This window comes from Paramisgurnus dabryanus, chromosome 16 (assembly GCF_030506205.2).
Source record: "Paramisgurnus dabryanus chromosome 16, PD_genome_1.1, whole genome shotgun sequence".
NCBI classification, from domain to species: Eukaryota; Metazoa; Chordata; class Actinopteri; order Cypriniformes; family Cobitidae; genus Paramisgurnus; species Paramisgurnus dabryanus.
In genome coordinates, this window is record NC_133352.1 from 22,018,599 (window position 1) to 22,043,570 (window position 24,972).

At 35.3% G+C, this 24,972-nt stretch overlaps 1 long non-coding RNA gene across 1 annotated transcript in view; it reads right to left on the reverse strand.

Moving 5' to 3' along the window:
• LOC135751978 (uncharacterized) overlaps nt 1-24,972 on the reverse strand; it is a 111,684-nt gene that overhangs the window by 14,325 nt on the left and 72,387 nt on the right. Inside the window, exons 3-4 of the long non-coding RNA XR_010533090.1 lie at nt 23,578-23,728; nt 21,076-21,254 (exon numbers count right to left, since the gene is read on the reverse strand). This is a non-coding gene — a long non-coding RNA (uncharacterized lncRNA). The remainder of the gene's footprint in view (nt 1-21,075; nt 21,255-23,577; nt 23,729-24,972) is intronic.

The window sequence follows — 24,972 nt, forward strand, 5'->3', positions numbered from 1 at the left end:
GTCAATCTAACCTATACTTAATATCTCATCATGCCTTACATCTCTGTTTTGCATATTTTTTTCCAAGATTTTAAGCAAGCTTCTGAGTGAACGTACAAAAAAGCACAAGGAAGAAATGAGCAGTGAATGAGACAAGCAGCAAAGAGATGCTGACAGGGTCAAACCATGCCCCGGGGCACCAACCCTGATACCTTGCAGCGCCCCGGGACCACCGATTTATCACTTCATGCTGTGCACACACCGGGATCTTGCTGCATTAATTGTGCTTCAACTAATTGTGTTTTATTTGGAAGGTGGATCCACGGTGGCTAACAAGAAAGCACTAGAGGTCTTCATTTAGCCATCAAGCCACAGTCCCCTGAGACAAGCTCACATACAGCTGTCCTTCAACACATCTCCTTCTGCCAATCAACACATCAAACGCCAGACAATTCATCTCTCTCTCTCCTGCTTAGAAATGAGAGGGAATTAGAGATAGAAGGAAAGAGAGAGATAGCGAGAGAGGTAGAGAGAGAAACACAGCAGTGAATACTGAGCGTAAGATTTAGCTGGCCTGGCAAGCACTCTGGATTTAGCAGGATATTTATTCTTTTATATCCAGACAAAAGAGATTGCACATGCCCTCTCATGCTAGTGCCCCTCCTTCAGTCACTATACTCTGAGCCTCAGCAAGGGAACCAGAGCGAATATAATGAGACTCCATCAAGGCTATCAGGTGTAAGATCAGATCACATCAAAGCTGGATCAAACGTCGCCTAGCCAGATATATTCAGACATATGTTAAGAGAATTATCAAATTCCCCATGCTTAAAAAGAAAATTTGTAAACCCATCAACAAGTAAATTCACTTGATAGTCCTATAAATATGATTTTACAGGTTTTTACTACTGTATATTTCAATAGTTTCTTTTCAGTAATTTTCAGAGCATAATTTTGACAAAAAAAATTTCACTTACTGTCTACTACTATTACTACAGCTTTGGTGACTGATCTTCAACTATGTTATTTGTCTTTGATTGAATAATTGGTTAAAGGGGCCATGGCATGAAAATCTGACTTTTTTCATGTTTTAGTTCTATAATTGGGTTCAACCTGGAAAATGTGAAAAAGATCAATCCAGTAATTTAGTTTTGGTAAACCATTCTCTGCAAGCACATGAAAAAATAGGTAATTGAAATTTGGCTCTCCTTATGATGTCATAAGGAGATCTTATTATAATAATAACGCCCCTTAATCTGCACTATCCAACCACAGAACTGTCATGTAGGGCAGAGAGAAAGAGAGAGAGAGAAAATAATTCACAGCACAATTGAGTTTCAATTACAACAAATCACCATCATTGTGATCAGGGTTTGAATTTCATCCGCTCATTTGCATTTTAAAGGACACACCCAAAATGCCACTTTTTTGCTCACACCTATCAAGTTGCAATTTAACCATGTTATAATACATTTTCTATATGGTATTTTGAGTTTAAACTTTACGTGTGTACTAAAAATGTATTTTATATCTTGAAAAAGTCTTGTGACATGGCCCCTTTAAATAAAGAAATTTGTTTCATCAACCCTAATAACATAAAAAGAAATCAGCAAAATAGCATTAATATTTCCTTATAAATGGAATATTTATGGTTTGCAAAAAAAAAACATTAAAGAGATAGTTCACTTTAAAATGAAAATTTTGTCATTATTTACTCATCCTCATGTTGTTCTAAACCTGTATGATTTTTTTTCTCTGATGAACACAAAAGAAGATGTTTTGAGAAATAATGGCAAACACACAGCAGTAAGTGACCATTGACTTCTATAGTAGGAAAAAATATTTTGGAAGTATTGTGATAAATGACTAAGAAAATGTTTTGATAAATGACTGTAAGCACACAGTTGTCGGTACCCATTAAATTCCATTAAACAATAAATGGTCACTTACTTCTGTGTGTTTACCACCATTTCTCAACATATCTTTTTATGTTCATCAGAGAAAAAAAATTCATACAGGTTTAGAACAACATGAGGACGAGTAAACGATGACAGAATTTTCATTTTAAAGTGAACTATCCCTTTAACAAAATTAAATATAGTATACAATGATTCTTACAATTTCCAAACCAAATACACTCAAATTTTTCCAGAACTCTTCTCAAATATTCAAGAATTTTCCATACAGTCTTTTCCATGTGGTTAGCGGCACATTTTGTAACCATACTTGTCATTCTTTCACATAACTGGCTGAGGTTTCTTCAACTCATGCATGTTACACTTTAAATACAGCTCGAATAACCTCTCCCCAATGATATAATGAAGATGCACGCTAATAACCTATTGGGTCACATTCATACCAATCGATAGACTGGTGCAAAATAGTCAATAAACATATGCGTAGATTGATTTCAACATGTTATTACCATATAAAGCAACCTAGTAAATATGCCGATAATTGGTGGTGAACTAGCACCAGCCAAATTGTTAAACATGGACATGTGGCTTAATTATGGATATCTACAAAATGTCAATGAAGAATTTAAATGAGTAGTTATCATCTACAAGCAGAATTTAGACAGGAAAGTCAATATATTTATAATATAAATAACACATAAAATAAAAATAAGAATATGCCTGTTTGCTATCACAATTAGGTTAATATTAATAATTGCATTACTGTAGCATTGGTGCATTTTTCCCTGTGAAGAACCACCAAGGCAAATCAGATAATCCTAATTTACAGTGAAGAAATGCTTTTACAGGAATGCAAATTCAAAGACAATGGTAAATGTGCAAAATAACAGAATTTTTATGGCAATCAAACATTGAAAACAGGAATAAAGATACATAACAACATAAGACAAATACATATACTACAGTGTGCATCAGTCAAACAGCAACCAAACAAAGACATCAGAACCTTCTCTGAGATATTGGAAAGATGGCTGCCATCCTGGAGACCAGCCAACTCCGCTTCATCCCTGAGCTCTCAGAGCAAAGCCATGCAGATTTCTCCAGCCTAATCCCCCTGCAATGACACCGGAGCCCTGGGATAGGATATTGAATCCCCGATCTCTCTCTAACTCTTTCTCTCCCTGTCGTTCTCACTATCTAACAAGTCGAGTTGTTTTCCATGTGGACCATAATGGCACTCAGCAGTCCACATTATATGATCCTTCCCCATGTGACCCGTTGAATATCAACGGTGGCCAATGTATATATGCACGTGATTTTTGGATTGCAGATGTTGTTTCCATCGTTTTCCCCCGCCTCTCAACAGCCTTCCACACACAAAAGAGCTTTTCTGGCAACCGTAGAGACAGCGGGCCACTAAGTACACTTTAAGACTGGTCCCAGTCAAACGGCCTTCTTCGGCAGCCCTCCCTTTTTAAGTGATCATCCTTGTATCATAACAGATTAAGGGCTGCAGCGTGGCTGGATTAGGCCTAAGCTAACCTTTATCCGCCCCCATCCTCACCTGAAACTTACAAGGAGCGCAGAGTCAATTGCTCTGTCCTGATTTACAATGACATTGAGCCCCACTCTGGGCCCCTCATTATTTGGATTAAGAGAAACACTTTTGAGTAATTATTTTCACGTTGGATAAACATTAAGCTTCCTCCGGATTTAGACGAGCTCTAGTCCAACACTACGGAAAGAAGGGCGATATAAACACGCTTATCATGCGGTATGGGGCGCTGTGTGCCTTTACGGTAATCAGCTACTAACAGAGGAGAGGAGAGGAGAGGAGAGAGAGAAACAGATACGAGAGATTACCTTACTTTTGAATGCAAAGGACTGTACACAATTTAAGGGTCTAAAATGCTTGACTAGGTGAGGCTTGAAGAACTGTCAGTACTGACAATATTGGGAAAAGGGATTTCATTATGGAGATCCAGAAGTCCTTGATTCCAGGATGGGAATATACTTGTTCCACAGCATCATGCCATAGTCACATTTTTTTTTAGGGAAGTCACATTACAGTGCCGTTTCATAATAATTGATAATGGATATAAAATTCTAAAAAACATTTCACATTCTAAAAGCTTCATACGTTTATAGTGTATTGTTAACTAGTGTGAACATAAATGACATTGACTTCTATCACTTTATTTATACTGTTAAAGGTTTGCACAGTGCACATAAAGGCCGGTGACACTGTGCAAGTTTGTTTTTCTTATCAAAAAGAGAAGGGTGGGAAAAGAGCCGGCTCAGCCTGTGTTTGATTTCATATATTATTTCAATCATACACAATTACAGGGTGAGATCACATCAGAGGGCCCAATTGAGGGCGAGATAACCTTTTAAGGGGAGAATTCCCATAGAGGGCTGACCTCTAACCTTAATGCTGCTAGCAATCTAAAGCTATACTGCTCAGTCACAGTGACAGAAGTCAAACACACACACACACACACACACACACACACACACACACACACACACACACACACACACACACACACACGCACACACACACACACACAGAGAAATGTTTATTCTTTCTGTTTTATAACAAAAGACTAACACTACGTTTATGTATTTTCTGTCACGAAATGACATTATCTTTTGATTTTTACCCATAATGAAATGAATAACTGTAATGTACAGTAAGTCTATTGGAGACATGCACTGCATGAACCATTGCTTCTAATCTCAATGCAAAATTTACATTTATGTAATATTTACATTATTTACATTTACGCATTCAGCTGGTTTTGGGGAAGCTTCTTTAGTTAGATGAGCTAAAAGTTATTTAACAGTAAAAGTACTTTAACTACAGCCAAGCTACCCATCTGAAAAAAGTTATTATTAAAAAGTAGCTAGCAACATTAAAACTACTTAGATCTTTTTATTATAATAATGTTATTTATAAATAACTGAATATCATTTTAATAAATAATGTTTGGGTTTTAAAACAGTAATACAGTTATGATTTCAGTGTTGTTTTAGTTTGTGAGCTACAAATATTTATTTCAAAGTTACTGATAGACTTTAAAATTGACAATGAATAGGCATAAAAAATAAGAAGAAAATTTACTTTTGTTTGAGCTCTTTATAATAATAATTATGAATTGTTATTTATAATAATTATTAAAGAATTAGGTATATAATTAAAGAGCAACTATGGCCCGATTCAAGAATTTACATTTCCTTTGGTGTGTGAGTGTGTATGTTAAAGGAATAGTCTACCCTTTTGCCATATTAAACTATGTTATTACCTCAACTTAGACAAATTAATACATACCTATCTTTTTTCAATGCGTGCACTGTACAGCGCGTCGTGAATGTGTTAGCATTTAGCCTAGCCCCATTCATTCCTATGGTACCAAACAGGGAAGCCACCAAACACTTCCATGTTTTCCCTATTTAAAGACTGTTTCATGAGGAGTTATACCAGTAAGTATGGTGCCACAAAATAAAACTTTTTTTTGGTACCATAGGAATGAATGGGGCTAGGCTAAATGCTAACACATTCACAATGCGCTGTACAGTGCACGAATTGAAAAAAGATAGGTATGTATTAATTCGTCTAGGTTGAGGTAATAACATAGTTTAATATGGCAAAAGGGTAGACTATTCCTTTAACGATATGCAAAAGGGGCATACCCCAAAGTAAACAATGATGCAGGTTCAACATAAATCTCTTTTCTTGGACTAAAAAAACACACAGATTGTAGGCAACAGCTTACTTCCTGGGCCTGTCGATGTGGACAAGAACTAAATTATCATAATTCCTCGTGCTTCAGACTCGACCTGTAAATTAACACCTGTCAGCATTGCATTGTGAGCGAATCTTTCAAACATGGTAAAGAGCGTCACATTTCTGGCTGACGTCAGACGTATTCAGGCCTATCACAACGTACAGATTAGCTGGCCAATAAGGGACACAGCGCTTTTCAGATCGATGAGTTTTGTACAAAATCAAAGCGTTTGAGGAAAGCAGGATATCTGGAGCTACAAAAATTTACAGTATGTGGAAAATAATGTGTATTTTAACCATAAACCATGGGAACACATTGTATTACACCAAATACACAGAATAACTGTGTCTTTAGCAATTCAATTGCTGTACATTAAATCATGTGGTTTGATAAATGCACTAAGTATATAATACACTGTAAGTTATATCTGGATTCCTTTATCTGTTTAGTTGACAGATGCTAAAGTAGTGCTGCAAACACAGAGTTAGTGTTCTCATATGTTTGTTACAAAACTGTGGCAGGACAAATTAGATTTTGGAATAATGGGAAACATGGATTTATCACTGCACTTAAAATAAACATTGACATTTGATATAGAAGCGGAAGGATTCATTTTTAAATGGCTATTACTCACTTGTATGTGCTAGAAGTTTTTGACGCAAACAGACAAATCTTTGGTTTGCACAGATTACAGACGAAAGTGTAAGCTTTACTGTATTTCTTTAACTTCTTACTTAAGCCCGGAATACACTGCAAGCATTTTGCACTCCTATAAGATCATTAACTTATCACACTGTGCGACATGGATGGTTTAAACTCGGGCACGACAGGCATGTAGACTGTACGATGATGACACGGAAGCTTCGGCGGATGCATCACACGTTAGCACAGCGTCACCAGCATGGGCTCGTGGTAAACCAATACCAGCACGCAGGTCGTAGCAGCGAACACACTGTGCAGTGATCATGCCGAATTTCTGACATTGTCAGAAAACTATCGTAGGCTATCTTTGGACGCAAGAACGGGATAACGGCCGTCTTTGAACCTCTCTCACTGTACGACATAGGACCACCGATGAAGAGCCACGATCACAGAAAGCGTGACGATTGTTTTACGATGGCAATCTTTCGTCTGGGACAGCCAATAATCGTGCAGTGTATTCCGGGCTTTAGTTTTAAAAGTAACTGAACTACCGTCAAGCTACAGAAAAATGTTGTCAAGTTAGTAGCATTGCTACTTGTAGTTAACTACTCCCCAACACTGCATTAAGCTGATGCTTTTATAAAAAATATATTTTTATCAGTATGCGGTTTCCCAGGATTCAAACCCATGACCTTTTGAGCTACTATATTGAAATTATCTACCACTAGGCTATACAGGAGCACAGATTTAATTGGCATTAAGTCAAACTGAAAAATCTCAACAACTAATATTTCTCAGACCACAAAGAAAAGTGAAAGTGTACCGCAACATTAAGTGATTTATACATCACTCCAGGAAGCGTTTGCGATGATTCGCCTCCCTCCAGTCTCATCCATCCTGCTGCTCTGGTAATTGTGGGATGTTTTCAGTGTGTCACTCTTTGTACCCTCTTTAAACCTCACCTCCCTTTTCCCCTATGTACCCCCACCTGCCTAAGACCAGATGTGTTTTCTTCTTTGATGTGGACTGGGAACTCGCCGAGCCCTAGTAGCCACTTCATCCAACCAACGCATGCCTGACAAAAAACCAAGATCGGTCCGGGAAGGCTCCGCTTTTCTAGGTGGTTGCCGACTTCCCGCTGATAAATGACGCACAGTTTGTCTAGGCTTGACCACACCTTGTACAAGCCGGATTTTAGAAACCAGACTGTCTGTGCTTTGAGACAAATGTGGCTAGGGAACTTCACAGGGGGTTTGAACTTGAGCCTCTCAATAATGGGTGGCCAATTATAAGCATCTGTTGAGGCAGACACAATCTTCAGCATGCAGAAGCATTATGTGGTGATTTATCATGGACAAGGTCATGGACAGCTTTCTTGCTTCTTTTCAAGATGTGTGTCTTTTATATATCCTCTCAAAATTGTCTAAAAGCATTTTAATCTTATTAGAAAAATATTTATAACATTGATTGTATTGTATAATGACGTATAATGAGAATAAATAATAATAAAACAAAAGGTTAAGGCAGGTATCTATAGTCAGTCAATAGTATTTCCTCACAAACTGTGCTGCATACATGTGCATAAACTACAGTGTTGTGAGAAGGGTTAACTCCCCATCTGATTTAACCTGAATGTATAAAAAGTTACCCTTTATGTACTAAAACACAATGAGATATTTCATGTAATCTTTAAAGTAAGTTATATAGCAGTAGTGTCTCATCGAAAAACTCATTGTACAATTATATACAGATTATTGAAAATGAGTTTTTTTTTTTTTTTGCTTTGACATTTATTTACTGTTTTTATCTCCTTTTATTTTGTACTTCTTTTTTTTGGCTTTTCATAAACAGGGAAACATTAACAAACACAACCTGTTCAATTATAAGTGTCAGAAATAATAAATAACTGAAATAAAAAAATAAACTATATATATATATATATATATATATATATATATATATATATATATATATATATATATTATATATTTTCTATTTAAATATGTATATATATATGTATATATAATAAAAAAAATAAAAAAATGAGTGTATGATTGTCTGCGTAAATACATGAATATTTAAACATAGGAGGAAAGAGATATAGATATAAATGACTTTGATAGTGTATACAAATGTTATATACCTGTGTATATATCATACCTGAATATACTCCTACCTTTAAAAAACACTGCATATACCTACATAATCATACATGTATGCGCCTTACATACCATTACACACATAATACATGAATTCTGCATAATATATATAATCTTCCCATAACTTTGCAAATGTTACATTTTGTTATGTTAATGAAAATGTGCAAAATTGCTAAAAACAGCAAAGTAGATGTCCTTTCTATACATTCATTATACACATCTCTATATAACTTTACCTTATTAACTAGGAATTTTTTTTTTCAACAAATCTTTACACAAACATAAACATATTTATACAAACACATAGGAAAGTCTAGGCGGCTACTGTAAGTTTATTTTCCTCCCCCTAACTCTCTCTTTCTTTCGGTTATCTGTGACGTATCTTCTTTAAGGCAGCTGCTTGACTTTCATTTGATTTAGGCAGTGTGATAAATTTTGTGTCTTCCTTTTCCCCCCTTTCTCCATCAGTGGTTTCAACAGAAGCCATCTGTGCTTGATAAAGTCACAAAAATAACTGGTCAGGGTAAACTAATATTTAATGTGCTTCTCTAAACCTCGCCTTCTGCCTGACCTTCTGAAATGTGTGACAAGAGCCAGGGTAAACTCTGCTTATGTTCTTAAGGTTAAGAAAGTTTAAAAATGTTGCATGCATGCTGATTGTTGCCTTTGGAAATCAGGCCCAGGCTGAAACAACAAACTGTTTTCGGTTAGGCTGCATCGGATTTAGAAACGGGGGAGAAAACAAGAGATTTAAAGAGAGAAAGCAAGACAAATTTACCACTTTATATGGGGAATCTTCTTATGTCCATATCAGAACCTAGAGCTTCATTATCAAATATAGATTTTTAAGTTGTCAAATATTTAGAAAAATGTTAAATTACAAAAAACTTTATTTATTTATTTATTTTATTACTTTTTTTAATCATTTGGGTTCTACAAAAAAAATCTAGAAGACATTGCATATTTATTAATCATATTTGTTTAATGTACTGAATAGTGCACTAAGTAAAATATATTTTTTTACAATATAAGACAAAAAATTTACAATGTAAAGTAAAAGTACAGACATTTATTGCGAATGGGTCGCTAAACATGAAATTTACTGTGCGCGTCCGTGAGCATAACGGCACTGCAGAGAGATTGACTGACTGTGCATCTGTTTCCACAGGTAAATGGTTCAGTCAGACAGGCTTGTGGCTACTTGCCCTCAGGCTTTGTGCGCTCTGGATTGGGGATGCTTCACTTTTGGCTGAAGAATATTCGACTGAGACATCAAAAAAGTGAAACAATCGACTCCAATCGTAATTAAGCTGACACATTAATCAATTGAGATACAAGCTTGGTCTTAAAGGTCAAATTCGGCATCACTTTAACTTCTTCAGTGACTAAACATACACAAAAATAAGGTCTTTATATGAATTAATTATTTATTATGCATTTGAAGAAATCCCTCCAACAATTTAATTCCTCATTAAAAATGTCCTAGGCCAGATGCACAATTAAAAATGCTCTATATATTTACATTTATGCATCTACAAATACATTTAATGTATGTGTGCTTACCGATAATTGAATCCACAAAATTTTTGGCTGCTAATGCAAGACACTACCAGTTGACCTAGGAACACTGTACCCCATGACATATTACAATCACAACATGAATATTCGAAAAGCAATTACGACAGGCTGGAACAAGACGCCATTTTAACATGTCACTTCCTGAACCTTGATAGACATCTCCAAGGTGGCCTCCTTATGCAAAGCTAACACGTTCATAGCGAGTGTGTGCTCAATGTCTTTCTTTATACCCGTCGCATATTTACACTGCCACACCTTGTCAATCTATCTGTCGGAGGAATGCGGGTATTTACGGTCAACAGTATGACGTAAATCTTTAACTATCAGCCTCACTTCAGGGGGATCTTTCAAGCACCATTGACATTGACATACACGCTAAGCCCAACAAAGTAGCACCGAGCTTTACTCTTTCCTGCATGTATAATCCAGTAATTTCTTGCTTCTTTTTCTTGTGTACAATTGCATGTCTAGACTGAGCTTCTTTCTGTTGTTGCCTCCAACAAAGCTCTGGGAAAACTTTAAACTCGCCTTCTCATGCCTTCCTTTCCCCTTTAGCTACACATCTATAGCCAGAGATATTAGACAAAATGTCTTGCTGCGCCCACGCAAACACACAACCAGCCCACCGATCTCTACCCCCACTAAGCAATGCAAGCGCTATGGACTGACCTTTTCAGCCGACATCTGCTCTTTACAGCAAAGACTGGACTCAAAGTATAGAAAATGTATACATTACAATGTGTTAAAACAACCCAGCATTTTGGGTTGAAACAACTCAATGGGTTGGGTACGAGTTTTTGATCCAGTGCTGGTAAGAAAATAACCCAGCATTTTTTAAGAATGTGACTTTAGTGATACTAATCTAACATATTGGCATGCTGGAATGAGCATTGATAGGCTTATGGTATATTTTTCATGTGCAATATCAAAAATTAGAGAATGACCGCGTAATGTGTGCTCCTTTAATTAGGATGAAAGTTCCCATGAACAATCCCTTAAAAAGCAACAGGTGAGTGAATCTTGCGAATCCTCTGGGAACACAGTCACCCTGCGGCCTCCATGCATCAATATCCTGCCTGGCCCTCCGTACGGACACACACACGCAAACATTTTCCAACCCCCTCCTGCTTCGTAACAAAGGTTCAGAGGTATGATGCGGTATGTAGGACCACGATTCTGTGCATAGTGCTACATGACAGCCTGAAATAAAAGATCAAATATGATTCATAGCCATGTCACTGATAACAATAGACGGCACCTTTTAGATCCCTTCTGCTTGTGATCTTTGCATTCACGGCAGAATTATTCCTGACAGGCTCTATTGATTAAACGTTTCACTGTTTGCGGTATAGATCAAAAGGTAATTAAAATAACCAGCCATCATTAAATTTGATGTCACATATTATTGTAAAATTTAAAGGTCAAGCAGGAGAACAAATATGTCATCTTGTGAAACTGGCAGATTAATTAAAGCACAGGTTTTAACTTTCTTGTCTCCTGGTAATCTAAAAAGTGTGATCGATTGACATGTAGCCCAGTATTTTACTTGTAATTTAAACTTATTTGAAATTTAAATAAGGGTCACATATTGACAACAAATAACTAGTTTGCTTTTAATGATCAATTATAGAGAAAATAATTATTTATTATTTTTGTTTTAAATACGCAGTGCACTGTAAAAAAATGCAACATAATATTTTAAGTTTCGACCTGTGAATAGTTGACTAGTTCAAGCCTATTTTTAAAGTTAAAGTAAAATATATGTTGATTTGACCATTTTTATAAACTCTTAAAAATAAAGGTTCCTTAAAGGTTCTCCTAAGAACCTTTGACTTAAAAGATGGCATAGCAACGCTGCTAAAAAGTGTAAGTGCAAAAGGTATATGACAGATAATTACTTAAAAATATGCAAGGCTTAGGCAAATGCCCTGACTGTTTCTCTCTTCCTCTACACTCCTGTCCATGCAGCAGCTGCTCCCACAAGGTCTCCCAAAAGGATAGACCCTTGCAGTGGACAATGAGCCTGCAGGGCACCGCTCTGTGCCACTGGGAACGGTTTCGGAATGGGAATGAAAAATCTTTAATCTGGAATCACAGCTGTCTACCCCTTGTTACTGAAGAGCCACACCAAAATTCAACAACACCCCCCATCTACGTGGACTCAAAAGCCAACGACTCCCAGTGGTACCGTTGCATCCTGATAAAATGGGAACTTTCACACAAACAGTTTATGTGAGTTCCTCTCATAAATCGAGGCATGCGGCCTCTCTCCTATCAATAAAACCCTGGTGCTCAAGGGCTGTTCAACACAGCCATTCGCTATGGTGTCGTTTATTAGAAATCAAAAAGAGATTCTTCTTTCATGTCTTGAGTTTATGAAGTTCCCTTTATATGCACACGGGAGTATAAAACATCCTATAATGCATTATCACATGTTGTTATGGCGGTAAACACTTTCAAAACATGCTCTTTTTTGCATTTTGTAGTTATGATGTCTGTGCTTTTTTGAGGGTAAGAAAATCGCCAAACCAAACAGCAAAATACCAAAGAAGTAAAAGTTGTTAAAATGTTTTATACTCCTGGTCAGTATACAGTGAGTTTACACTGATTGTTATTAATGATCATGGTTATAGTTTCATTCCAGATTTTTATACCCTGCAATTTGCTAAGAAGCTAAAAAAAGATCCTATGCTCTGCTGTAGTATTGTTTGCAAATAAATTATACTTGATTTTATTTACACTCCTAATTTTTTTATGAACTGAAATAGCCAAAAAAAAATGCAGGTGACAACTATACATTTACAGTATGCTGCAACATTAATACAATTATTTTCAAGCACAAAGTACTTTTTGTTTGTTTTAAACAATTGAGCCTGTAATACCTGTCAACATTATCTAACTGTGTACTGTGTTCCAGCTCAACCAGATATATGTATGCATATATCCTTTGGGATGCAGAATTACAGCTAGTTTCTGTTCCTCCATCAAGTGTGTGGATATGGTTATGTTCTATGCACACGTCGAAGGAAAGGGGGAAAACTGAGTAATGAAACGGAGCTGAAACTGTGGTAATTTATAATGTGTGGTTTCATCTTTTGAGTAGCGCTACCACCACCACACACTGAAAACCAGACCTATAATCAACACAAGAGTTGTGCCAGGGGGATTTTACTCTTGTGTTCTCACATTTGTATTGCACAAGGGAGAAAAGCTGTACTAGCAGACCACCATTTTTCAATTATTCATACTGTTTACAATATCTCAAGCGTTTAGAAGTTCACCATTTTCCTATTAAACAGATAAATAGAAATAATTATTTTAACGGCTTCTGCACCTGTGATTTACTTTGACATGCAAGAGAAATGTTTGCCTAAAGCAACTTTCAATGGATTCAAGCTATATGAAGAGTTCAGATGCAAAACCTAAGTGTGTCGGACATGCATTTTTATTAGATTCTTATGTTTAGGTTCAATAATTGTATTTTAAATAAAAAAAGGTTATTAGTCAATAATTGAAATGCCTTTTTTTTTGACAATTTTCACTTTTAGTCATTTCATTGGATTCAAATAAAATTTATCTTCACTGCAAAACCCTCTAAGTGCATACACTCTCAAAAAGAAAGGTACAAAAGTTGTCACTGGGACGGTACCTCTAAGAAAGGTCCTAATTACGTAAAATTTTGCTACAGATGTACATTTGAGGTACCAGTATGTACCTATAAGCTACCAATGTGTACCTTAGAGATACCAATATGCACCTTTAAGGTACAAAGGTACCTTTAAAAGTACCACCCCAGTGACAACTTTTGTACCTTCATGTACCTTTTTTTCTGAGAGTGTACAAGCTTTATATGCAAAAACACATAAAAAAATCACTTCTTTGGATAAGACTTCATTGAATTTAATAAATTTTTTTAAGGTAAGTGGTTGCAATCAATTTATTTAAGCTACATTTAAACAAAATGATTAGTAAAGTAAAATAAAATATAAAACTTTTGTTTAAATGTAGCTTAAATAAATTGATTGCAACCACTTACCTTAAAATTTTTTATTAAATTCAATGAATAAATTTTTTTTTCTGTGTAAATGGTGCAACTAGAAGCATTGCAAATAATGAAAGTCAGATTTCAAAATGTGAAAATGAAGAATCTACACCACACATTAGGGGTGCATGTGGCTGCCACATTCGGGTTGTATTTAGGTCCAACTATTCACACATTCCCTAAAAATCAAATGCATCAAATAATCCTGCAATTTCTGTACTCAACACTAGTTTACACATCTTATCAAATAGCACTGAACGAGTCACCAGTGATGGGGGAAGTTACTTTTAAAAGTAATGCATTACAATATTAAATTACTTCCCGAAAAAGTAACTAATTGCGTTACTTAGTTACTTTTTGTGGAATGTAATACTTACGTTACTTTTAAGTTATTTTGCATTACTTTTTCTTTCTTGGCTGAGGCTTGATCTCTTTCAGGCCTTGTAGGTGTTTTTATGACTGAGAAGTTCTGCATTTGGAAATTGCATATTTCCATCGCAAAAATGTCATGTCATCTCCGTTTCTGACTCAAACTGTTCCTGCTCAGGTGCGCACACACAGAGTGTGTAACTTTACGTGACTACGTTCAGTTTAATTCAGTACATTATTATAATTTTTGAAAATCAAATTAATTAGATTTTTTTTTTAAGTAACTCAAATATTAGTGTGTGCATTTATAAAGTAATGGGTTACTTTACTCGTTACTTCAGAAAAGTAATATTATTACGTAATGCACGTTACTTGTAATGCGTTACCACCAACACTGCGAATCACAGACATTAAAGCTATATGTATCACTCTCTGGTCTTCCCTAATTGAACCTAAACTTAAAAAACATTGCTGTGTACTCAAACATGGAGTCCATTGTCATGACAACAGCTGTGAACCTTATGAACATGTTGAGGCTCATGCCAGTCAGCCAGAGAGGATGAATTCATCTCATTTGTGTGAGCGAGTGTGTGTTTACTTTGGCATGTTGTTTTATGTAGTAGTCAGTCTCCGTCCAAATGACTTGGGGTCATGTCTCTCAAATTCTAGGGTTGCTAGATCAATGACCTTCAGAGGACTTATGTTCAACAGGTTCTGGTCTCTGATATCATGTTAGACAAAAAGTCTAAGCAATGATCATCAGCAACGAAGTAACCCTTGGGCCAGCTTGTCATGTGTGCTACGGAGGTAACTGATTTATAAAATATGAATAAATACCATTTCCTAAATATAACCTGTTTGTGTTTATCTAGCAATGCAGGTACTTGACCTAGTAATACATAAGATGCTCTCACAGGTGTATGTTTCTGTTTTATGGTGGCTACAGTGGAATTATATTATATGATAATTTAATCATTTAAAATCATGTGATATACAAACCCACTGGATTGTGGCTACTTGCAAAACAGAAAGCCCAAATGACAGAAATTGGTTAATTGAATTGTCCACATCAAATATTTAGTGCTACATGCGAAAATTATATTGAACAAAAAGCCAGGGCATGGCATCACATCTGAATGTGGTACTGTTGACATTTATTTCACAGAGAGAGAGATGCATGCACGTCTGACTGCAGTGATTATGAGACGCTGTCTAAGAGTGCAAAAATAAGACTTAGGGATTAAATTACATGACACAGAGCTCAGAGAATTTACGTCTGCTGAATCACTCTGATCAAGAGTGTGCACAACACTGCCAGGTTTAGGTTACAGTAGAACATGTGGTATTTGTTTTAGGCATCAATTAGTTTTGATGATCCATTCCTAAATGCTTCATGCAGCTTTTTTGTTCCAGTTTCAGTATAAATCTGAGATAGGAGGCATATTGACACCTGTTGACCATTAATATTACAATTAATAATAATAAGTATATTAAGTACTGGGAAAAAATTTATCGCGAATAATCGCATACAAAATAAAAGTGATTTTTTTTGGCATAATATATGAGTGTGTTCTGTGTGTAATTATTATGTATATATAAATACACACACACATATTCATGTATGTATTTAAGAAACATTTACATATATAATCATTTATATTTGTATATATATATTCTATATTCTATATACAGAAATTACAATGTTATTGCAGCTGGGTTGCCGGTAATTTACCGTAGATTTAAATTTATGTTATTTACTGGCAAGAGTTTGTTCAAAGTTAAATAAATTTTAAATATTAACAAGTCTTTATCTTTACAGAATAAAACTATACAATAACAGTCTCATGCAAAGCATTCTGGGAACCAGAAATCATCATCAACCTTTTTCTGTTTTTTGCTTCAGATTTTGTTTCCCAGAACGTTTTGCTTGATGCTGTTTTTTAGTTTTAATCTGTAAAGACAAAGACTTGTAAATGTTAAATGTTCATTCAACTTTGAACAAAATTTTGCCAGTAAATAACATAAATTTAAATCTACGGTAAATTACCGGCAACCCAGCTGCAATTTCTACGGAATTTTTTTACAGTGTATATATAAATGGATATATAAATAAAAGTGTTCTGAAATGTATATATGCGTGTGTGTGTGTGTGTGTGTGTGTGTGTGTGTGTGTGTGTGTGTGTGTGTGTGTGTGTGTGTGTGTGTGTTAAATATACATAATAATTACACACAATACACACAAATATTTTTAGCAAAAATTCACTTTTATTTTGTATGCAATTAATTGCAATTAATCTTTGCCCATATATATATTGACTTATATACAGTACTGCACAAAAGTCTTAGGACACTATGCTACAATTAGATTTGTGGTTTTTGCAATTGTATAGAGATCATATATAATCATTTCTCAGTCTGTTTATTAGAATACAACCAGACAATACAGGAACTGTGTATGTAGTATTAAAAACAATATAAAAGTATAAGCTGAAGTGTCAAGTATTTAGGGTAAACTCCCCTTCCACTTGAGCAATAGCAAAAGCAGGCAGCTGCAGGATCTCTTAAAACTAAATGAAATTAAATCCTAATTTTTTAATTCTAATCAAATGACTTCAGGACTTCAGTCTCCTCAAAAAAACTCAAGATGTGTTTCGTGCCAAGAGAGGTCACACTAAATAATGACTGATGCCTGATGCCTTTGTGTACATATTTCCTGTATTTTCTGTATCTTAAAAAAGGGTGAAAAATAAATATGGATAGACATTAAAACTTTGCTAAAACAACAAAGCTGGTTGTGGGGGTCTAAGACTTTTGCACAGTACTGGAGGTTATATGTTTTTCACTTCTGTATTATAAAACATCATATTAAAGATAAAATGTGTCAAATTTCTAATTTCAGTTTATACAATCAGGCCAACATTGCAAAAAGAAGCTGACTAGCACCCCATGTGAACTCTGTATAAATTTAAAGGAAAATGTTGAAGTGCACTACAAGTCATAAAATTGTATTGTCTGATCATAATAAATTAAGGAACTGGACAGAGAACAACACAGGAAAGAGAAGACACTGGGTTTTCCCAGGAGACACACAGTTCAGACCAGAAGGAATGAGAGTGTATGTGAGTAGCAGTCACGCAAACCAAACTCCTCCATCAGCCGTGATCTGAAGGGAATGAGACATGTATAAGAAAAATCGAAAAAATTAAGGGGGCTGGAAAGGAAGTGTCCCCGAGTGCCCGGCGAGTGTGTGTGTTTGTGTGTGTGTGTGTGTGCGTGTGTGTGTGTGTGTGTGTGTGTGCAGAGCTGAGCTGAGGACTATATTACCCCAGGGTAGTATGATGGGGTGTAAATCAGGAGGTCCAACCGCCCCATAATGGCCCCTTTGGGTCAGTCTGCTGGCCCTTAAAACAGCTAAAAGAGATGGACGTTAGAGAGATATACAGCTGAGAGTGATGGGACAGAGCGCACATATGTATATATATTTTTATATACAGGTGATCTGGATCATTTTTTCCACATGAGACTTTGTAGATTTTATTTATTCACTTATTTTTAAAAAAGCGTTTTTATTCATACAAGTGTTAAATGTAATTATTTGTTTGCCGAGGCTAGATTATTATTTGTTTTTAATAGGAATCAAAACAAAAATATTTTACTTTTTCTTTTTTAAATAAAATAAAAACCAAATAAATCTATGTACTGTATCATCAGTTTTTAGTTATAGTCTGCAACATATTTCGCAAATCTTTAAAAAAATTCTTGAATGTTAAAGCACGTGAATTTTACATATCTAAATGATTTTATTTTTAAGGTCTCGTTGACAGAAAAGGGCTGTTCTATAATTTCATTCTTAGGGGGGCTTAGCCCTCAGTGAGGATGTGAAAAGCGCATTGTGATGCCTTTTTGTAAATTGGGACCAGTATTAAAACAGCTATAAAAGATATAAATGTTATTCATTACTATTATTAATGATTGTGTTTCTTGAATTATATACTGTACTCCACTGGCGGTTACCACGCATGCGCAAAACAGCAAAACAAATGCAATGGCTCATACACTTCATAAAATGCTTTTTGCGTTATTTTGATTATTATTTTCAAATAAATTATTTTCAAAATAAAACTTCTGAAAAATATTTTTGATAGTTTGATAGACTAATTTTAGGGTGGCTAAGATGACAGACAGGGTGGCTGAATCCCCCCATAAAAAGTGTTTAGAACCACCCCTGTTGTCAGGCCACCACATTTTCATGAGTTTTGTGTATTTTATGCAGTGACAAATCTTATAAATTTGTACAAATCAAATCCATACATTTTTGTACAAACTTTTGCCCAGTAAAGTAAGGGTTAGGGGTAAGGTATAAATATCTTTTTTTATTATTTTAAAATGCATAAATTTTTGCATAAGTCACTTCATACAAATTCAGATGAGTTAGCCATCTTTAAAAGTACAGTGCATAAGAATTCCTGTGGCATCAGGTCATCAGGCCTTTAAGAAGCCTAGTATCACATGCCTAGCTGTATAATCATCAAATACCTTCTATATACTACAACTCAATTTCCATGACTGTCTAGATTTCTAACTGAGAAACCCTGCTTACTGGTTGAAAAAGCGTAGAGAAGGATATTTCTTTAGTTTAATTTTTAGTTTTGTTTTTAGCTTTGTTGATGGAATAAGCTCTGCTTTAACCATTTAATAACAGAGAAACAATTGTGTTAACATATGCAGGTTTCTCAAAGGTAGTGAAGGTGACAGACACAGCACGTTTTGGGAGTGCAAACAGCATTAAAGCTGTGCCTCCCTATCTTCTCGTCTTTTCATCTTTCTACTCTTCCAGTAACCTCAAAGGTGGAGAAGAAAATGAAGGAGGATTAGTAGAACTCTGAATCATCCAAATTACTCTAAATGACTTCTTCCACAAGGCACAGCCAACGTGTGGCATGTTTAAATTGACATTTCGGTTGTAGAGGTAATTTGCATTCTATTTGACTGAGAACGATGGCACGATATTAAGGATTCTGACTGCATTTTTCGATTCGCTCAGTTCAAAGATACACGCTAAGCAGCCGAGCTTAATCACGGCTAGCATGACTCCTGTCAATCTAAGACAAAAGACACGGAGCTCCTCTAAGCTCCCGGGGCATTCTGCCCTGTCCACTCATGACACGAAGCAAATCTCCACTGCATCAATTCATCTTATTAAACAAAGATCTCAAACCGAACACATGTATCGGTAATATCACTGCCGAAATTAAAAGTACAAGAGGGAGGGGGTAAAAAGGTAGCAGGAGAAAAAAGATTACGTTCAGGTTATTACATGCGGCTGCACATCACGAGGTGCGAGGCGGCTGTGATCCTGTTGCTAAGATACTTGGCTAATACCACGGAAACAAGCCCATATTGCTAATCTAGAGGAATCCATGCATGCCTCCACATATTTTGGCAGTGTGAGCCTGGACTCCATTACATGTCGTCAGTCCCTCACCTAGAGTCTATGGTGTGTCCCTTTTTATCTCGATAAGCCTACCTAGATCTGAAAGAAATATAGAAATGTGACACACTTTTGCCGCTATATTTGGTGGCCGTGGCCAATTTAAAAAGGATTACACTTTGTGAGCTGGTTGTATGAAAGTAGAAAACATGTGCATCCAGCTAAGGGTCCTCCAAAATGCATATCTGTGAAAAGGTATCTGTCTTACATAAAATAAGTTTGAGATCCTCTCCATTACATGCATCATATTAGGGAGCACTCAGAATTTTATACACTTTAATAATATGAATATTAGCAATTTGTGTTTAAATGCACATACATCCTACATACTCATTTGATGTGCAATAAAAGGAAATTCTCCTTTATGATTTATACACCTAAAACATGATAAACAATATTTAAAAAAGAAATCTTTAGTACGATGACCTATTTTCATTTCTAACAAGTTTCCTATTAACTTGCATATTTAAAGCACATATTCTTCATCCTTGAATCCTACCTCATGCCTCATCCCAAATTAATATATTAATAAATAGTAAATTACGAAAATTTAGTTAATATTTGTTTCCCATCCTAATAACTTGCTTTGATGTGAGCAATGAAAACAAAAATGTTAATACAATTTCATTATTATAAAACACATAAACAGCAAATGCAAATTAAAAGAAGTCATAAATGTTTGGCAGCCTCTTTGAAGCTTGCACACAGAGCTACTCTAATTTCCTGTTTTGCTATTGTGTTTCAGGGAGGAAGTGTATAAAACAGATATATTGCTTCACCTGTCTTTTTGTTGGTAACATCTGGAATATGAAAGAAGCCTAAAACATCCGGAAAGATAAAGTTTCATACAATCTACAATATATTCAGTCGCGAGCCAATTACAAGCTTTAAAAGTATGTAAAACAACTTTAAAGTCAATGTTAAAAGACACAAGCACCTAATGTAACCTAACAAGTATAGACATGAAATCGTGCAAACAGTAAAATGGCAGCAAATGAATTATATGCAACTGATAATCAAAAGCCATATAGCTCATGTGAAGAGTCAATGCTCAGAGTCTGGACCCTGTTTTGATGTGAAAGTGAGAAGAGTTAGATATTCTGGTTCTCACCTGTGTAATGTCTTAGAGGAAGTCCAGTGGTCTTACAGAGAGATGGACAGACATGAAGTTCAGTGTTCTGTTCAGAATCATCTGGGCTCAAGGCATTATGTCCACTGAGGCTACAGGTGAGAAGCTATTGAACTGGTCAGGATCAGCCATTTTTCAGCAACCTTATACTGGCAATTGAGCTTTAAAACATGAAAATGCATTTTTGATTTCTTAAAGATATAGATATATATTCTGATTAATGTGCATAACTGTATATGACACTTTTTTCTGAGATTTTGTCATACTATGAACCTATTTTTAACTGAAACGTTTTACAGCATTTTATATTAGATCTTTAATGATTTTAAAAGTTCATATGTTTAGAGGATTAGTCAATTTTCTTAAAAAAAAATCCAGATAATTTACCACCATTTCATTCAAAATGTTTATTTTCTTTATTTGTTCAGTCGAGAACAAATTATGTTTTTTTGAGGAATTTTAAAATTTCTCATTTAAATGGACTTTAATGGACCCCAACACGTTACAGTTTTAATGCAGTTTAAAATTGCAGTTTCAAAGCGCCAGCGTGACCTCACGTAATTGCATAATGACGTGGAAAGGTCACGTGTATATGAAACACACATTTGCGGACCATTTTAAACAATAAACAGACACAAAGACATTAATTAGTATCATTCGACAAACAACAACATCAGAACGGTCCTCTTTCTTCACCCTTGTAAACACTGGGGCGTAGTTTGCATTCGTCATCGGTGATCTCTTGACGTGATGATGTATTGCGTGAGGTTGCGCCCTAACGTCACAGGACCGGAGATAGACGAGAAGTTGTGGTTTAAAAGTGCATATTTTTTATTTTTCTTGACGAAAATGACAATCGTTTCGCTGGATAAGAACCTTATGCCTCATTTGGGATCGTTTAGAGTCTTTTAAAACTCTGTTGAAACTGCAATTTTAAACTGCATTAAAACTGTTACGTGTTGGGGTCCATTAAAGTCCATTAAAATGAGAAAAATCCTGGAATGTTTTCCTCAAAAAACATAATTTCTCGACTGAACAAAGAACGACATCAACGTTTTGGATGACACGGTGGTGAGTAAATTATCTGGATTTATTTTATTTTTTTAAGAAAATTGACTAATCCTTTAAGAAGTCAATACTATACATTCAAAATTCAGGTGTGACCAGTGTGAACATCACAATTTTATTTGAAGTGGACATTTCACAAGACTTTTTAAAGATGTAAAATAAGTCTTTGATGTCCCCAGAGTACGTATGTGAAGTTTTAGCTCAAAATGCCATATAGAGAATTTATTATAGCATATTAAAAAATTGCCACTTTGTAGGTGTGAGCAAAAATGTGCAGATTTTGGTTGTGTCCTTTTAAATGTCAATGAGCCGATCCCTGCACTAAATGGCAGTGCCATGGCTGGATAGTGCAGAATAAGGGGCTGTATTATTATAATAAAATCCCATTCTGACATCACAAGAGGAGTCAGATTTCAATTACCTATTTTTTGCAGGCTTGCAGAGAATGGTTTAACAAAACTAAGTTACTGTGTTGATCTTTTTCACATTTTCTAGGTTGACAGAAGCACTGGGGCCACAATTATAGCACTTAAAAATGGAAAAAGTCAGATTTTCATGATATGTGCCCTTTAAATATATTTTTTATATAGATGAATCTAGGATTCTGCAAGATCTGGGGGATTTTTAAGTTCAGTAACCAGTAAAATGTTTCAGGACAAACAAAAAACCCAAACAACTATCACAAAACATAAAAACTGTCACTAATTGTACAGGGAACATTGTGAACTGGGTAATTTTTTGAAATTCTGTTATTATTCTGTGTTGCGAACATTCTGTAAACATTTCTTATCTAAAATAACTTGTTTAAGGCTCCACTGACTAAATAAGCAAGCCTTAATTTTCAAAATTCCTCTTCTTTTTCCATAATTTCCAGCATTTTTCAGGTTCTGCAAAATGTATGTAAAAAACTGTAAAAAAAAAAAAATGCTATGATTTTTTTCTCCAATTTTAGTCTTTCCCTGTAATGTTAACTCATAACTTAGGCATTGCTAATGCTCTGCTTTGCCACTTGAGCTACAGCTAAGCTTTTTCTGTACACTGACATTTAAAATTTATGTATTCAGAATAATGTCATATATTCATAACATAGCAAACACGTGCGTGCGTGTGTGCGCGTCCTAGTAAATGTTACTGTGAGCACTTTCTTCAACCACATATTGTTATTGCTGCTAAAGAATAAACAGAGCAGGTTAGATCGATATTGAGCAGAGCGATAGGGGAGACAGACCTCTCTCTTTTTCTCTCTGATGCTCTTTCTCTGGGTGGCAGGAGAAACAGTCTTGTTTACCAGCGATGGGTCTGGCCACTGATTGTCATCCCCGCGGTAATGGCAATGCGCGCACCAGATCAATAACCATCTGCACCAATCCTCAAGCAATAACATTCAATAGGGAAAATCCATTTACTTTTACTTACCTTTCATTTCTTTCATTTTACCACGAGGACCGTCAGCCAGGCCAGTGAGCTTAGGCAGGAGGGCATTTAGCATGGGACCCCAAACACCACAAGTACCTTAAGCCTGTTTTTTTACCGTCAAAATTGGTAGCCGGTTGTGAAAAAGGCACACCTGAAAGAGAGAGAGAGAGAGAGAGAGAGAGAGAGAGAGAGAGAGAGAGAGAGAGAGAGAGAGAGAGAGAGAGAGAGAGAGAGAGAGAGAAACACATTTATGCACATTGAAAAATATAGGTGCCATTTGGGAAAGAAAGTCCCAAAAAATGACACTTTCTTAGGCATTATTATTTATTATTTATATTACTTATTATTATTTAAGATCATCAAACATTGCACATATTATATTTTACCTTTAATCTAAAAAAAGTAAGATAAAATGTATTTCAGTCAGTATTTACATTTTTTATCCACACCATAAAAAATAAGTTGAACAAATAAGTTTAATTCAATTCAATTCAATTTCAATTCAATTTTATTTATATAGCGCTTTTCACAAGTGTTAATTGTTGCAAAGCAGCTTTACATGAGAAGATGTAGAGGAGACTTATAAGTTTAACTTATAAGTTTAACTTATAAGTTGATGTATGGCCGTAATTATTGATATTTCACTGCACCTTCATTTTACTATTCTCACTGACTAGATGGGTGATGTATGTACTAATAAAATGTCATTTAAAAAAAACAAATTCTCAAAATATTTTTGATGTATGGCCATATTTATTAATATTTCACTGCACCTACATTTAACTATTCTCACTGACTAGATGGGTGATGTATGTACTAATAAATTGTCATTTAAAAAGAAAACAAATTCTCAAAATATTTTTGATGTATGACCGTATTTATTGATATTTCACTGCACCTCCATTTTACTACCCTAACTGACTAGATGGGTGATATAGGTACTAAGAAATTGCCATTGAAAAAGAAAACAAATTCTCAAAATATTTTGATGTATGGTCGTATTTATTGATATTTCACTGCACCTACATTTAACTATTCTCACTGACTAGATGGGTGATGTATGTACTAAGAAATTGCTGTTTAAAAAGAAAACAAATTCTCAAAATATTTTTGACGTACGGCCGTATTTATTGATATTTCACTGCACCTCCATTTTACTACCCTAACTGACTAGATAGGTGATATATTTACTAAGAAATTGCTGTTTAAAAAGAAAACAAATTCTCAAAATATTTTTGAGGTATGGCCGTATTTATTGATATTTCACTGCACCTCCATTTTACTACCCTAACTGACTAGATGTACTAAGAAATTGCTGTTTAAAAAGAAAACAAATTCCCCAAATATTTTTTAAATGCTCAGTGTGTCTTCTGCCGTCACTCTCCAAAAGCTGGC